The 11,984-nt window shown below is 43.1% G+C and overlaps 1 non-coding gene across 1 annotated transcript; it reads left to right on the forward strand.

Moving 5' to 3' along the window:
* The first annotated feature begins 11,146 nt into the window (after nt 1–11,146).
* trnas-gcu lies at nt 11,147–11,228 on the forward strand. The gene has a single exon. It is a non-coding gene; the product is annotated as a tRNA-Ser (tRNA).
* Nucleotides 11,229–11,984: the final 756 nt, after the last annotated feature.

The following is an 11,984-nucleotide window of genomic DNA, read 5'->3' on the forward strand; positions in this document are numbered from 1 at the left end:
AAGCCCTCTTCAGCCAAAAGGAGGATTAGCTGCTCACAGGTTCCCATGGAACCCAGGCGAGATGGAGAGGGCTTTTAGAGGGCATGGTTACACATGCATCTATGTGCATGTAAACAAACATACACACATCATCAACAACGTCCACACGGACAACACATTCCTAACATAAACAGCCTAAGGAGTGAATGAGTGGATAATACACCGTCTCTGCACCTCATATTCTCGATTCTGTCACTTTATGGTCACATGAAGGTCACAGGGGCCAATTCACCTCATCTGCATGTTCTTTGGACTGTGGGATCAAACCAGAGTTTAAACTAGGATACAAACCGGTGGCCTTTTCGTGGTGAGGCACCAATGACAGCCACTTTACCACCCGGAGACCCCAGGATGTCATTTTAAATTAATAATGGCATTTCCATGAAAATGGTTCAAAACGTTGTTTATTACATGTTATTTCAAACATATCATATAAATTCATCTTTGTCTCCATGTTCATCTTTGTGTCCATGTTCATCTTTGTCTCCATGTTCATCTTTGTGTCCATGTTCATCTTTGTGTCCATGTTCATCTTTGTCTCCATGTTCATCTTTGTGTCCATGTTCATCTTTGTCTTGTTCCCTTTGTGTGTCTGTTCATCTGTCTCCATGTTCATCTTTGTGTCCATGTTCATCTTTGTGTCCATGTTCCATGTTCTTTTGTGTCCATGTTCATCTTTGTGTCCATGTTCATCTCTTTTGTGTCCATGTTCATCTTTTGTCTCCATGTCTCCATGTGTCATCTTTGTCCATGTTCATCTTTGTGTCCACATCTTTGTCCATGTTCATCTTTGTGTCCATGTTCATCTTTGTGTCCATGTCTTCATCTTTGTGTTCATCTTTGTGTCCATGTTCCATGTTCATCTTTGTCCATGTGTCCCATGTTCATCTTTGTGTCTCCATGTTCATCTTTGTGTCCATGTTCATCTTTGTGTCCATGTTCATCATGTTCATCTTTGTGTCCCGTATCTCACATGTTCATGTATGTATCATCTTTGTGTCCATGTTCATCTTTAACAGTAATATAAGTTTAAACTGGGGTTAATATATATGTATATATATATATATGTATATGTATATATATACATATACATATACATATACATATATATATATATACATATACATATACATATATATACATATATATATATATATATATATATATATATATATATATATATATGTATATATATATATATATATATGTATATATATATACATATATATATATACATATGAGCCAGAACGATTTAAAGCACCAAAACACACGACAGGAGTATCTGGGTGTCTAAAGAAGGTAGTTAAGCATGAATCACATCACTGTCTTTCAACATTTCCACACCTTGCACACACAGTTCTGCTGCCATCTGCTGGACAAACCAAAGACTTGCAAGCAATTGGAGTCGTCACGTTTCTTCTCATGTATTATCATAAAAACTTAGATGACAAGAGTAGATATCGTAGATATCCACGGTCAAATTTCCATTGCTGACCCACAATTTGACAACTCTTCCAACTAATTATGTTTCATGTCACGTGAATGTAAAAATGGCAAATTTAAAGTTACAAGTGCATATAAAAATGGACATAAAGGAAAATGAAATGATATTGATGATGATGACGTCCGCGGTATAGTTTGCACACTGCACACAAACCCTCATAGCAACTGCCATGACGACCACCCCTGGCTGTCCACGGCAACCCGGGAAATATCTGCTTCCTTTCATCATGTCGTACCGCCCGAGTGGAAGAGTGAACAACTGGCAGCGCTGCTGTCGACGCCTCCCCGAACACGCCACGGACTGCACAGCTTAGCCTTGTGGCAAACATAGAGCAGATTAGCATGCCAAAAGTTCTCTTCCCAAACATGTCTGACAGCATTAGCACATGCTAAGTCAAGGGCGTCCGTCAGTGGCAGCTGTCAGGTGCAGAGAATTCCGGGTGCTTCGCTCAAGGTCGCTCCCACCGTTTAAATCCACGGCGCTTGCTCGCGGCTCCCACGCGAGGTGTTAACGTGGTGTCGCTAACAGTTTAGCTTGGATGTGCTGGCAGAGTGAGCGGCGAGTGTGCGAGTGTCACCTGTCCAACAGTGAAAGCAGCCGGGACAGAGGACGTGTGATTAGCATCGCTACACAGACACAGAGAAATACAAGTTTAGCTCATTTTCTGGAACTGTAGCATCAAGTAATGCTAATAATGAGCTGCACCAGAGTATTCTGGGTGTTGAACTGCAGTTGACTGTGTTTCCATCATGGTACAGTTTGGTAACGCCCTGGGTAAGACTTGCTTTTCGACTTTTTCAAAGAACAGTAGCATTACTTGGTAGGCGGGGGTGTGGCCTATGCCCTGGCCGCTTCAGAGAGATACGTAGCATGACGACGTAACGGACAGCGACATTGAACGCGACACACAGCAGACGATAGGGTTGTTGACGAATATTAAATCTAAATCAATAATATTCTCATGTTGCAATTACTGTTTGAATGTGTATTCTTATTACACACACGTTAAAGCGCGGCAACTCAAGCCCGGACGTCTTTCCTCTATATCCACAAAAACAAAACGCTTTGTTCACGTACGACCCTCGCAGAACAATAAAGTTTTCTCAATCACAACAGTCTCACGAGAAAACACCCACGGACGTCACCGCTCCTGAACGTCTGAAAGAAAGTGTATAAAAGATGAAATAAAGATGAAATATTAGTCGAGTGGACAACGACCCTGCTGACACCCTGGCTAACTAGCCGAGAATGACGTGTTTTCCGCCTCCTTTTCAGCTGCTCGTCAGACAAACTGCTATGTTTTATTTTATTGAACATGAGAGCGATTAACGTCTCACACGGGTCCGGTTTCAAAGACTTCCTCCAAGAGCTCGAGCCAAGGTACACGGTTCCAGAGTTGCCACAGAGGCATACGTGATGTTTCACGGCTAATTCAAGAGGCACCTGCACGGCTGCAGTGGACAGAACATAGAACAGTCAGTCATCATCATCTAACCGCTTTATCCTCCACCAGAGGGTCGCGGAGAACATAGAACAAACACACGATATTAAGTTAAAAGGGATAAGGAATGGGATTCAAATGGGATTATGGAGGAGGATTGACAGCCGTAGCAGACAGTTAGTGGCTGTTTGTCTCGACAACACGACAACATGAGAACAGACTGCAGGTTTTTCTCTTGCCCAATCGGCTGACTGTTGTAGGTGGAGCCAGTCTAGCTCCTCCCAGACCGTACCATACCGTTTTCCTCTGGTATCTCAAAGGGAAGGGTCCAGCCATAAAACCAGTCGTTTTGGATTAGCATTAATCTGCTTGATTTATTATTATTATTAAGGACGAGAGGAAAAAAACCAATCAGACACGAGTGTCCACTAACGTCTACAACAGATGGACTCACATATGCAAAAAAAAGACAAAAAGAAAAACCGTATACATCGCACTTATGACTTCATAGTTTGGTTTACCTGGTTTACTTACTTCTTACTGCACTTATTGTAAGTGGCTTTGGATAAAAGCGTCTGCTAAATGACATGTGATGTAATGTAATGCATGAAACACACACAGCAGTACTGTCTTCGAGTGTTTTCATGGGCAGGTTCTCATCTCTGTCAAAGACAATCAGAGGTGAAGCGTTTTAGATTGTTGTGCGTGAGTACAGGTGACAGTCACTGCGACATGTGCACGTCCACACGCGTGTGACTGAACACACGTACAGTCAACAGGTCAGTGCAGGAAACATTACAGACTCAACACACACACGCTGTATTTCATACATATCACTCTTTCATAGTTGGCCCCTCCTTCACTTTAATCCAGTGACAAGTGATGAAAGACCGGTCGCGCGATGCCAGGTGCGGCTGCAGCTTCAACCGTTGACAACCACCGTGCAGTTTTCCTCGTTTCCTTTTCTCTTCTCGGAGAAAACAAACAGAGGAAACCTAAACAAAGACGGACGAACTGCTGTGTGTGTTTGAGTCTGTGAAAAACAGCCTCCCCCCCTCCCTTCCTCCTCCTCCTCCTCCTCCTCCTCCTCCTCAGTCCATTATTTTTTCAAGACTTCAAAAATGTTTTTTTCTTCCTGTTTTGAGGTGATGTGTGTTACCTCGCGTGTTACCTTGTGTGTTACCTCGCGTGTTACCTTGTGTGTTACCTTGTGTGTTACCCCGTGTGTTACCCCGCGTGCGCTCCCCCTCAGTGCACTGTGTGGTGGCCGGTTTGAGGAGTTCTGTGACAGTAAATTACGGCGCTCTTGAGACAGGCGAGCAGCAGGAGCTGAGGAACAGAGAGAGGATGCACGGCAGGGATTAGGCTTTATTAGGACTCAGGCACACAACAACACAGTGTGTGTGAGCGGATCAGTGAATGATACAGCACTAAGTGTCTTTCTCGACCTTTAGGTGGTTCCACCATCAGCTCTAATAGGTACCTCACGTCTAAAAGTGTTGCTGTACTTGCTCAGAGAAAGTCACCACACTGTTATAAACAGCACTGTTGTACTAATACTATATGGAATGGTGACGATGATCAAGGTTTGTTTACACATGATGTTGTAGATCTTGAATACAACACATCTTATTTGATCACATCATCATGCATCGAGCGTGGGATGATTTTAATAATGTTGTGTCACGATTATCCAAATGAACTGAGATTGGCAAAATGATCACGATGAATGTCAGATGAAGCGTAAAAGGGCAGACGCTAAGAACACTACCTTCTTTTTGGTTTGTGCTTATGTTTCATTGTCTGAAAACTTATGAATATAGAGGAAATAGATGAACTAATGCTTCTCATTTGACAAAAAACAGAATGCATGAATGCAATGTTAGAAAAATAAGATTTCAAACAATTAAGTGACCCAAACGTTTCCAAAACTGTAATGATAAATATATATACTTAAGTATATCTTGAGATCATGAGAAATGCATGTGAAAATATTTGTATTATATATTATATTATATTCTATATATATATATATATATATCACATAGATCATTAAGATATTTTCATTTTACATTGGAAAGTAATCCTGCAAACAATAACAGAACATCATGAATCAGTCCATGTAGATGGAGGAAGAGGTTGTGATATAGTCATAAGAGGCTCATTGTGCTCTGCCTGACTTGACCTTTGCCCTTTGACCTATAGTGGACTTTGCATATAACCTCATATTAAACATGCATGTGTGGATGGATGAAGGCGGATTACTACTGACAGGTGGGAAAGCAAGTGAATCACTGCCAAAGTCCAGCTGTCCAGAAGACACCCCCCCCACCCCCATCCAAACCCCCAAGCTCTTCAGCACACCCACACCCCGTCATGCCTTAAATATTCACTGCTGTGTCCAGCTGGAAGCGTTGATTATTACTATCTAACATTATTCTAAAAACATACAGTATGTGGTCAGTCTGTGCTGTAGTAACTGTAGAGTCCACAGTCTGAAGACAGTTTGAGTGACCTCTTTATTAGGTACACCTGTTCCAATCAGCCGATCACAGTTCACAAAAGTCCAGAGTTCAACACAAGCATCAGACTGAGGAAAGGTGATTTAAATGACAACCGTCCAAACAGAAAATATCCACCGAGCATCAGAGGACGTCCCCAAACCTCACCAAACAAACTTCATATATTTTCTTTTTACGGAGAAGTTCAAAGCACTTTACGGGACAAGAGCCACAAAACTGAAGAAAAGGTTATGACAGCGCGTTTGAAGTGAAAGAAACGGGCGAAACACGAGTTGTGAAGATGTTGTTGTCCTTTTGAGAAATCTCTTGTTTCCCTCTTTGAAGAATCAGTTCCGATCGTAAACCTGACAGAAAATTACCAGACTAAAAGAATATAAATCCTACACGCTGAGCGACTGAAACACTGATGATCACATTAAAGCGAATCAAGCAAAAAATATATTCAGCCACTTCCTTTCAAGTTGATATGAAAATGGATCGTTGCAAAAAAAAAAGGAAGAAGAAGAAATGAGAGGGCAAGAGAAGTCTCTTCTGGCTGTTAAATTGGACGTGCATATGACAAATTTCAAAGGCTGTCAAAATAAAAAAGAAAGGGAGGGGAGAAGAAGAAAGGACGGGGAAAAAATCCATTTACATCATAAATGCACAGGTTTCCCTTCAATGAGCCTCTTCACAACTCTGTCAGGCTTTTAATGGTGCACTGGACTCCCACTGTGTGTGTGTGTGTGTGTGTGTGTGTGTGTGTGTGTCTGTCCACACGTGGTCATGGACTGGACATGCTAACAACTAGCCACAAGCTAATCTGGAAACCTAACATCCAATGGCACTCAGTCAGTCACAGCTGGGCTTGACTGTAGCTTCTCCACCAGTAACAGTTCCTGGTACCTGGTGCTTTCCTTAGCGAGCTGAGCCGTCACTGGTCATGGTCGCGACGTCCGATACAAGAGTCAAAGTCAACAAAGTGTCGATCACTTAAAAGACTTAACGTTACTCTCCATGTATTTAGTGACAGCGCTGATGTTCAGTGACTGTGTCAGACGGAGTGTGTGACATCACGGCAGGCTCGTCCACAGCTGACACTCGTGTTGTGGCCACTAAGAATGAGGAAGTGAAGAAACTGTGAGAAACTGTGAGAAACTGTGAGCAACTGTGAGAAACTGTGAGAAACTGTGAGAAACTGTGAGAAACTGTGAGAAACTGCATCATCATGTTCAGTATTTCATACAAACTAAATCAGAGGCAGCAGCATTATTCGTCTTCTTTCAGCTTCTCCTATTGGGATTAGCCATAGTGGATAATCTGCCTCAATCTTGTCCTCTGCCTTGTGTCCTGTCACACCAACTGTCCTCATGTCCATGAACCTCCTTCTTCTTCTTTTCCTCCTGTCCAGCAGCTCCATTTTCAACATCCATGTGCGGTATAATCACTGTCCCATCGTTGCACGAGACCCTTGAAGTTGCTCATTTCTGATCCTGGTCACATCCTCAGCTCTGACACCTCCATCTCCATGTCATGTCCCATTCTGTCCATTTATTTTTCTATTCATTCATTGGTTCCTGTTTTATTGTGGTACTCTTGTCTCATTTCAGATCCACTTCCTGTCAAGTATCCCTCCTGTGAGACTACTGGGCCTGCCCTGATGTATTTAGTCTCCGTCTTCCCCTCCTTCGGTGCCAGATTGTCTTTCAGTGACTTGTCTTTTGCCCGTTTTGGACCGATCTCTGTGTAACGTGACCTGACCCTGACCCTGAACTGTTGCTGTCTGTCTGGATTCTGCTTTGAGAGTTCACCATTGCTTGAGCCTGATCCTCGTGTCGTTCAGGCAGTGCCACTGTCTCCAAGTCCTACATCATAGCAGGTCTCACTACTGTGTGTTTTTGAACTAAAATGTGTATACACAGAAAAGTGATAGCAGACATGTCTCCATCATCCTGATTCACCACTTCCTCTCGTTCCATCCACGTTCCTTTCTATCAGCTTTGGTTCCTTGGGTATTCCCACTCGCTCCATCCTCCCAGTTTCTCCTTCATCGTTGGTGAGGGATTGTCGATGTCTTCGGGAATCTTGTAAACACACAGATAACGCTATGAATCCCAGTACCAGCCAGTTACGCCCCAAGGCAAGATATCGTTGCATCAAAGCCACAAATCTTCCATTTTTGTTGTTAGCCCCTCCCCTTTCCATGGTGGCACTTCCAGCAGCTCCGAGGGTTTAGGTTTCGTCTATCAGCCTCATTACGGAGCCTCAAAGCCTTCCATCGATTCTAAAAGGCACACGTTTGAATTTTTAATGACATGCACTCGTTGTATGAGCACACTCTGCATGTCTCACATCATAGTGCTCTAATCCTTCAGCTCCATCAGAGTGACATTAAGTTCAAAAACTTCCACTTAGACAGCGTTCAGACCTGCGATTAACATCTGGTTTTGTTTAAAAATGTTGAAACTCTGCTCCAGATCGTTATCTACCTGAGTGATACAGTAACTAGTCAAACCAAGTCACTGTTATGAATGTAGTCTGTGCAGCAAGTGACACCTTCTTTATTATTATTACAGAAACACATCGCAGGAAGAGCCACAGAGGAGGATCCCTCTCCCAGGACGGACAGACGTGCAGTGGGTGTCACATGTTCACCAGATTATCAACAAAACATCACATTGACAAAGACGCACAATCTTAACACTGAAAAAGGTTTTTAAAAATCTCATTTCATGTTTTGATTGACTGACGTTTCTCACACAATCACACAGAGACGTGGACACATCTGCACAGTCAGACTCTCTGGAAGAAACAGCTGGTTGGACAAACAGTTAAACAGACTTTAAATAGGGCTTTAAAAAACACAGATTAAAAGTTCAATCCATTCAAAAACACAGATTAAAAGTGGAGAGAAAAAAGGACTGGAGTGATAAAGTTATGAATCCAGATGGGATATCATGTGGTCTCAAGAGACACATCCAGGACAGATTGGTGTGATCAGTCGTACTCAGCGTTAATCCACATGTGATTGGATCACTGAGGATTAACGTTAATTCCACAGCAGTTAATATGCCAGCGAGTGTGGATTTGTAGCGTGAGATTAGAGAATGTTATGATAAAGGTAAAATATTACTCGATCCCCTCGGTGGAGATTCAGTATCTATGTAGGACCGAGTCACGTGAGTCCTGACGAAGCTACAGAGAGACTTTGTCACTCGAGCAATAACAGAGGAGAGGGAGAAAGAATCCTTTAGATCTTCCTGCAAAAAATACACCTTTGAATCTGAATTTCCTTGCAGAAAAAAAGCGGCTTTGAAAATCTAATGCATAAACATTATCTCCCCCCACACACACACACACACACACACACACACTTCCACCTCCATCCCCTCCCTTCACCTAAAGCGCACAAGCTTCTGAGCGACTTTGGAAGAACTTCCCTTTTTCTTTTTTTTTTAAGAGTCGTCAGTAACTTAAATAAGAGGCAGTCGGGGATTTGGATATTGTTATGTCTCATCAAAGAAAGAGATCTTCAGCTCTCCTCCCTATCCTGTTCTCTCGCTGTCTGTCAACGCCAAGTCTTCAAGAGAGATGCCTCTCGTCAAGATTGACGTACTGTAATTTGATACCCCCACCACCCCCCAATATTCCCTCCTCTGGGGTATTTTTGAAGAATCTTTGTTAGGGCACAAGCTAGCTCAGGGGATTGCAGGGGGAAGATGTTAATGTTGCTTCAGTCGGGTACTTTGATACTCCTGGTAACTTTACCTTTACTTTACCATGGAAATATATACCAACTATATTCATTTATAAGCTGGGATTATTCTTTCCTGTCATCATCATCTTTTTCTGTCACGTAATCCACATTAATATGTACATGTACACTATTTGCAGACATTATAGTTAAAAGCACAGTTATGGTTGCTAGTTACCACAGCAACCAGGGTAGTGGCCAAAAGTATAGTTGCAGCTATAACTTGCCCCGTCTCTGCTCTCGACCGGTCACTGCGCCACCTACTGGCGACAGGAAGTATGCCTTCAGTAACAAATGTTTTTCACAGTTCATTCAGCAGTTTTCCACTCACCTGACTCCTCCCCACTCTATCTGCCAGGACACACCTCCTTATCAAGCCAACACTACTCACCTGTGATCACAGCGGCTCCTCCCTCACCTCCTCACTCACTCACTCACTCACTCACTCACAATGGCAATTTCAGTCTCTGCACACTTTTCTCCCGCCGGGACGAGAAGGACCAACAAAACACACAAATAATAAAAAATATCTATATTTATGTTGTTGCTGTTTAAAATGATCATTAAAACTTTGTTAATCTGTGTGACAGGAAGTCACAACAGAAAATAAACATTAGAGTCACATGTGCACTACAGGTTGGGATTATTTAACACACACACACACACACGTTAAAGGCTCATGTGTAATAAGGAGGCGCCTCATTGCCCTCATGTTGTATTATTACAATATAATGGGCGTTTATTTTTGGCCCCATTTCAGGTTTAAATGTGGTCTCTCCAGTGGAGAAGGTTCTCAACAGTGTTGTACATGGAGCATGAGAACAAACTCAATTACTGGTTACTGATAATTACTGATAATTACTGATAATTACTGATAATTACTGATAATACTGATAATTACTGATTATTATCAGTCAGACTGAACTTTAGTCACGACAATAAGACTCTTATGTTCACCAACAGATGAAACATGTTCCCGTGCAAACACACATCCACAACACCCCAAAAAAGAAATCTGCCTTTTTCTCTTGGTCATGTGACAACTCCAACACAAACCACGCCCCTTTAGATCAAACCATGTGTCATATCTTCTTGTAGAGCCCATATAAAGTCATCTTTATTTCAACACAATGATGCGCGACAAAGGTTCTTTGTATACATTTACACAGAGTCAAATATTCTTGATGAGTGTGTGTGTGTGTGTGTGTAGCAGCAGTTCAGTTATAGTTGAGATGACAAACACTGACACAATGGAGCGTTCAAAAACATCGAGTTTTCAGCCACTCGCTGTTTATCGTGAAGTCTGAGTCTCTTTGTCGTTGTCTGTGTCGACTTGACTTCATCACAGCGTCATCATCATCACAGCGTCATCATCACAGCGTCATCATCATCACAGCGTCATCATCACACCGTCATCATCATCATCATCACAATCATCATCATCATCAGCCATCATCACAGCGTCATCATCATCATCACAGCCATCATCATCACAGCCCATCATCATCACAGCGTCATAATGAAAATCAAACATGGTCTCCGTCTCACTGACTCACAGTCACTGTGAATGCTTCCCATGTCCCCCTCCCTTTTCTTTGCTTCCCACAAAACAGCTCGCACCCTCAACGACCCCCACCCACCACCCTGCACCTGCTGCTGTGAACAGCAGGATTCCAGTGTGTGATTCTGTCCGTCCCTCACTTTCCTCCCAGCTAGCATCCCTCCATCCCTCATCCCTCCATCCTGTTCTTTCATTTGTGCTCTGCTGTCAAGCCCAGCTGGATCAGGACTGCCAGTCTTTGTCAGACTGTGATGGTGAACTTGCTGTGGTTCCGCTTGTCTGCTGCTGAGTTCAGAAACCCTGCTGGCTCCAGGTTCTGCTTCAAAAGACTTTGAGGTTCATCATGGACGAGGTGGACGAGTGGTGAAGGCCATGGATTGCTAATGCATTGTGCTCTGCACGCGTGGGTTCGAACCCCATCCTCGTCGTTGGGTTTTCAGTTAGTCAAATCTTTCCATTCTCGTCGCACATATTGTGTCTCTGACCCAGGACGCAGCGTGTCAGTGGAGGGTCTTGTGTTCCAGCTCCACTCCTCGATCTGTGAGTCTGTGATTATACAATATTGTAAGTGATACGCGTCCAATTCAGTCAACGTGTCGGGCTCCACCCACTCTGCTGGTGCTGTCAGTCCATCAGTCCGTCGCTCCCACAGAGGATGAAGAAACAAAACAGTTGAATTCAGCGGTGTAGTGGAACAGGAAGTGAAGCACTGATACAACATTAATAGAATAAAAGCCCCCTTGTTGACGCCATATTGTATTTCACTTAACAAAGTCCAGCGTTCTCTGCTCGGTGAAACATCTAATTCTTGTGTTTACAGTACATGTAAAAAATCTACAAATGTATTTAGGATTGACCGTGAGAGCGTCCCTGTCTCACGGCCGTGCTGCACACTCACGGAGCTGTGGGCGGAGCTGTGGGCGGAGCCCATCGTGCGCACACAGCAACAGCGGAGACAAAACGTGACGCAACATGCGTGCAGTATAACCTCAGAGTCACTTGGATCACAGTGTCTACTGATGAAGAAATGTGACGTAAATGTGACGTAAATGTGACGTAAATGTGACGTAAATGTAATCTAGAATAGGATCTATACAACAACAGTAGTCCTGTATTCATACTTAGAAGCCGTACACATGACGATGAGTAGAGGAAAATCAACGAAAGTTTAAACTGTTATCAAC

The sequence above is a fragment of the Solea senegalensis genome, linkage group LG6 (genome assembly GCF_019176455.1).
Source record: "Solea senegalensis isolate Sse05_10M linkage group LG6, IFAPA_SoseM_1, whole genome shotgun sequence".
In the NCBI taxonomy this organism is placed as follows: domain Eukaryota; kingdom Metazoa; phylum Chordata; class Actinopteri; order Pleuronectiformes; family Soleidae; genus Solea; species Solea senegalensis.